The 6,000-nt window shown below is 37.0% G+C and overlaps 1 protein-coding gene across 1 annotated transcript in view; it reads left to right on the top strand.

Moving 5' to 3' along the window:
• Positions 1–322: 322 nt before the first annotated feature.
• The window catches only part of CHGB (chromogranin B), a 189,961-nt gene continuing 184,283 nt past the window's right edge, over positions 323–6,000 (top strand). The window contains exon 1 of the mRNA XM_056823497.1: positions 323–458. The gene's annotated coding sequence lies outside the window, so the exon portion shown is untranslated. The remainder of the gene's footprint in view (positions 459–6,000) is intronic.

Raw genomic sequence — 6,000 nt, 5'->3', positions numbered from 1 at the left:
GGGATCTTGGGTAAACCTTTTTTTCTACAGTTCTCTAAAAAAAAAGTAATGTCATCCTGCAACATTCTGTTCTACTTGGGACTGCAGCTAAGGCCAACTTCTAATTGCCTTTCTTCCAAGTTTAATTATTAATGGTTTCTATCTGTGGTGAAATGATGTGTTCTCAAACAAATGCTGTGTCAGTACTTTCATAATTTAATGTAAGACAAATAAGTTGCTTTAGGCTTGAACTTTTTTTTTTCCCCTAACTTTGATCAGTTTTGTTTGGTTTGTAACAGTGAGGCCTATGGAAAGCCAGAATGCCACATCAGATCATTGTTCAGAAAAAAGCAGCAGCTTTCTGGACCTCTCCCTAACCTATGACATAACACAACAGCTACAACAGAAGCCCAGACAGGAGGCCAGCAGTGAGGCTTCTAGTTCAATGGATATTCTGGCATCATTTTCACTAGATTCAGGTAAGAAGGAAACATTACAAAAATAAACAAGCCAAAACACAAAGCATGTGGGTTCATGGTGTTTTTTCCCCTCTCCAAACATCAATAGCTTGCTTTAGAAAATTATTTGTTTAAAACAAAGTTGAAGGGACAAATTTCAAAGGCCTGTATCTTCTTAGAATTTGAGGTCCCATTGAATCAATCAGTCAAATGCCCTAAGGATGTCTTAGGGCAGAGATACAACTTTTAGATAAAAATTCTGACCTTCAGTAACATTTTTATATCTTATCTAGGTGATTTTAAATGTTGAAAACACTTGAGTCAACAAATAGAGTGGATTTTTTCAAACTTTAGGAGGAAATAACTTAGCTGCTTCTTTGATTTATACTGTCAACATGGAAATATAGAAATCCCCAGTTTACTTAGTTTAAGGGTATAAACCCCAAGTTTTGACCTTGTCACAGGAGAGGTTTCCCCCTGAGGGAAGGTCCCACTTCACCAGACAATGGACATCCTGGTAGTTTGGGTGGGAGCAGCTTATCCCTTTTGTCCCTATGGTTTCTCCCCCTAGGCTAAGGTCCATTACCTAGGTGGCCCAGCCCTGGACTGAGTCTTTCCCTTTTGTGTCCATTGTAGAGCATCAGCCCCTCACTGTTATTCCTGTCTGGAACTCCTCATTTTCCTTTCTTACCATTGTAAAGTCAATCAACTATCCCTCTCATCCTAAGCCCCCAGGTCACCTAGAGTGGTATATAGGTTCCCCAAGTTCTTTTGTTCCTTGGAGTCCATCCTGAGTAGGTGGCGCTCCCAGGGGTTAGTGACCAGGGCGTCCACACTGTGCAGTCCGGGGAGCAGCTCTGTTGCTGCAACCCAGTAGCACTGAACCCCTTTTCCACTTGATTAAAGAGTAATTTTGACTATTTAATAGTTCTGCGTTTTTTCAATTTGACAGTACAAAGTAGATTTTTAAAAAGACTCCAACACCCCCCCTTAGAAAATAATTCCTTTGAATTTAAGTAGCACCTTTGCTTATTAGAGCTAAGCCTCTTATTAAAATTTAAGAGAATATCATTTATACATAAATAGGAATAGGAAAAGCTAACACTTTGTCCTTGGGGACCTATATAAAATTATAAAGTATTCAAAGTTTGAATTCATGTATCCCCTACCCCTATTTTCTTAGCTTGAACTGTGTCTTTTATCCTTTTATTTGTTCCCTACTTCCCCTCACCTCCTGCAGGTTCTAATTTCTTTTGTTTTCAATGTGAGAAACCACTTGTATTATGTGTGACATTGAAAACCATACTTTGTGAGTGTTGTTCCTTTGTCTTAGAATGAACTTGTCTAATTTTTCCCTCTAAATCTTCTTGTATCCAAATCCTCTCCTTTTTATATTTATTTTTTAAATAACCCTTACCTTCTGCCTTAGATTCAGTACTTAGTATCAGTTCGAAGGCAAAAGGGAGGTAAAGGCTAAGCTACTGTGCTTAAGTGACTTGCCCAGGGTTACATAGGTAGGAAGTATCTGAGGCAAGATTTGGACCCAGGACCTCCTGTCTCCTGACCTGGCTCTTTTTTCTATTCACCTGCCTGCCCTTTTAAGACCCATCTCCAAGGCATGCTTCTTCCAGGTATCTTTAGTCAGTCGATAGCTGGGAATATAACCTTGCTTAGAACTCTTGTAGCATTTATGTGTTGTGTTTACAAATCAGGTGATACTCATCATATGTAGTCTCATTGTATATCTGCTTTATCTCCCCTTTTAGGTCAATTTTAAGTGCTAGAGAGCAGGAACTGGGCAATCAAAATACATTTTGAATGAATATCATCACTTAAGCATTATAGTAGCTTTTCACTGAACATATGTTAGGATTTTTAAAATAAAATTAGAAAGAAATAATGCTGTAGTTTCTTACTAAAACAAAATCACCATATGAGAGAAGAGATGGCCTATATCCACATTGGCGAACCTTTTAGAGATCATGTGCCCAAACTACACCTTTAAGCTACCTGTGAACCAACCCCTCTGCCCCCAATTACCCCAGACTGCAGAGAGAGGAAATGCAGCTGCTAGGCAGAGGGGTGGGCATGTGAACATTGTCCCCAGGCATTGTAGAGAGGGAGAGGGGAGCAGTGCCCCCAACATGCCTTCACCAATATGGGACTATATAGACTACCATGGAATTAGATATAATTTCTAAAAAAAATGCTTTGGATTTTCTTTTGCCTTTCCTTTATTTTAATTTCAGGGTTCACTGAGGCATGGATCATACATTTCATGCTGAAGAGAAGACCTCAAAAATAACCTAATCCTATTTTTAAAAAGGTTTTACATATGAGGAAACTAATGCAAGAGAAATTCAGTTATTAAAGTCTCAGAAGCCACCTAGCAAGGGGCAACTCTGGGATTTTAGTACAAGATCTTCTGACTCCAAAACCTAGCCTTTCTGCTGCACATCCTTTCCTCCTATAGAGGTGATCTTTATTTTTTGAAGACTTTTCCATAGGATCACAGGCAGTGATAACAGACTCTTACTCTCTGCTGAACTCTAGCCTTTCTCAAGAAAGTTGGCTACCAGGGGGTGGATTTTTCTGACCCTAAGATTTTAGGAAGTTTGTCTATTAAAGCCATACTTTCATTATTTAAACTAAGCAGGACATGGACACAATCTGGAAATGGGTTTTGCTTTAAACTGTTGTATTTTACAAAGGGAATTTTACTCTGATGAGAAAAAAGTGACTGGACGTGCCTTTGATAAATTCTTAAAGGGTTGTTTATTTTTATTAATCCAAAAATCATTCTTTTCAGCCACGGGAAATAACTTACCACAGAGAAAAAATAACTAGGAAACGGATTTTCAGTTTTTAAACACAGCACAGTACAAGTTCACAACTTTCCCAACTTGACACTACTATAATCTGCTTGTATTTTCAAATTTGTAAAATTGTCCTTTTTCTTAGAACTTGAATTTCAAAGTGCTTAATTTATCCAAAATGTTTTTTGCATTTTAATTTCTATAATCCTTTTCCACATATTATAATATTTAATATTATTTATAAGCTCTCTCAACTATCTTTAATAGTCCCTATTTTTTTCTAAATAAAATCTAAGTATCAGAGGAACCTTTTATAGATATTAAATTTATTTGTCTGTTTTAGCATTGATGTTTTATGAGCCTTATATATGACTCCAAAGTCATATTTAACATTGTCTCTTTTTTTTCCTTCTTTTCTTTGTAAAAGGGGCTTAACAGGCAATAGAGAAGCATTCAAGAGCTTAGCATTTTAAAAAGTTATTTCTAGAGCTGAGAGGCAGCAGAGAATTGGTTTTGGAGCCAGGAAGATATGAATTCAAGTCCTTCCTCTGACATAAGCTGATAGTTGATAGGAGGTCAGCCATTTAACTTCTCAGGGCTGGGGGCACCTGTCCTAGGATTGAGAAAGTGCTGACCTGCATTCTTAGAGGAAATGATCTATCTCCAACCTTCTGGAATAGAGGTTTCAAAACTCACAGATATGCTTGGGATTTGTAATTCAAAGGAACAAGGATTTCTTCACAGTCTTGAAAGTGAGTTGGGTCTATTTGAGATATTTGTGTTAGAAGGGGGACTTAAGCCTTTCCCATATGTTCTTAAAGAGACACAAACTATGCAAGAGAGCAGGAGCTGAAAGCTGAGAAAATATGCTTATCCCTTTGAACCAAAAATCCTAGTCACTTCTGAAATCCATATTATACTTCTTTCAGAGAATTGCAGGGTGGGACATGACATTTTTTAGGGAAAATTTCAGGTTTAAGGTAACTACATAATTTTTTCCCTGAGTTATTACCTACTTTTCACTCATCTGCACCCAGTATGTTGGTTGGTTAGACACATTTATTGAGCTTTCAGTGGGTTCATACTAGTGTTCTTACCATTATAAAAAGCTTTTAAAGGCAATGTTTTTATTTTGGAAGAGATTACCAGGCAATTTCAGAGACCTGGCATAAGACATGGAAGGCCAATAAAACTCAATAATATTTAAACAGAAACTAACATGAAAAGTTAATAGGTTCCAACGAAATGAGTCAAGTGGAATTAATCAGGAATATTTTTAAAGAATCTATGCAAATAAAAATAAAATGTTCATATCCCTTCGACTCAAAAATCCCAATGCTTAAAATTTAACCAAAGGTAAATAAATATAGAATAAGAGTGCAATAAAATATTTCCAGCAACACTTATTATAGAAGCAAGGATATGAAAACAAAGTACATACCCACTGGATTGGGCAGTGGCTGAACAATGGTTAAATTGTTCTTATAATTGTCTGCTCTTATAATTTTTAAATTACTTTTTAAAAAAGCACTATCACTTCCCAATTACCACCCCAAAGCCAAAATAGAGCCCTTTTATAACACAGAAAAGCAGGCTCTCATCAACCTTGTCTGACAGTATTCAACACTGATTAGTCTTTAACTGATGCAATGGATAGAGTACTGGATCTGCAGTCTGGAAAACTTATCTTCCTGAGTTAGGTATAGCCTAAGGCACTTACTAGCTTTGTGACCCTGGGCTAGGCACTTAGCTCTGTTTGCCCCATCTGTGAAAAGAGCTAGAGAAGGAAATGGCAAATCACTATGGTGTCTTTGCCAAGAAAATCCCAAATGGGATCAAGAGTCTGACAGGACTGAACAACAACAAACAATGCTCCTCAGAGGCGTCTCATACCATAATTTAAAGATTACATAACTGAAAAAGAAATTAATAACAAAACTCTTACCTTTCTCCTAAAAAGAGGGAAGTAGGTTTTAACACCAGCCTTTCATAATCAAGACTGGCCATTACATTAATTCTAATGTCTTTTTAATGATGTTTTCTTTTAAATTATTGTGAGTGTTGTACATATATAAGCTTCTCTAGGTTCTGCGTTTTTTCCCACACTGAATTAGTTACATAAGTCTTTCCAAGTTTCTCTGAATTCTTCTTATTCACTATTCCTGATTTTGCATTCATGGCCCAGAATTTGTTCAGTTATTCCCAAGCCCATGGAAACCACCCTGTTTTCAGCCTTTTGGCTAAAAATTCCACTACTAATATTTGCATCAGCTTGAAGAATTTAAGGTTAGAAAGGATCTCAGCAACTGTCTAGTTCTACTAATATATGAAAAGAATTTCCACTATAACATACCAAAAAATACTCCTCTAGCCCCTACCTGAAAGAAGCATCTCCCACCTCTCTCTACAATCCATTCTATTTTTGGACAGCTCTTAAGCTTAGAATGGCCTCTTTGCAACTTCTACCTATTACTTCATATTCTGACCTCTGGGAATAGAGCAAGTCCAGTGGCTCCTCCACATTATAGCCCTTCACCTAATTCAGGACTACTCTCATGTACCATCTGAAGATTTTTTCTTTCTTTTCTTTGCACTCTCCAGTTTATCAATGTTTTTCTTTAGGAATGCTGTTCAGAACAACACAGGATTACAGATAAGCTCTGGTAAAGGAAGAATCTAGAGTGTGATGGCTTCTATTTCTGGAAGCTATACTCCTTCTGTTGTAGCATGAGAGTCCATGAATTTTT

This window comes from Monodelphis domestica, chromosome 1 (assembly GCF_027887165.1).
Source record: "Monodelphis domestica isolate mMonDom1 chromosome 1, mMonDom1.pri, whole genome shotgun sequence".
NCBI lineage: Eukaryota > Metazoa > Chordata > Mammalia > Didelphimorphia > Didelphidae > Monodelphis > Monodelphis domestica.
The sequence above is the reverse complement of the archived record's forward strand: the minus strand, read 5'-3'. Positions and strand labels throughout refer to the sequence as shown.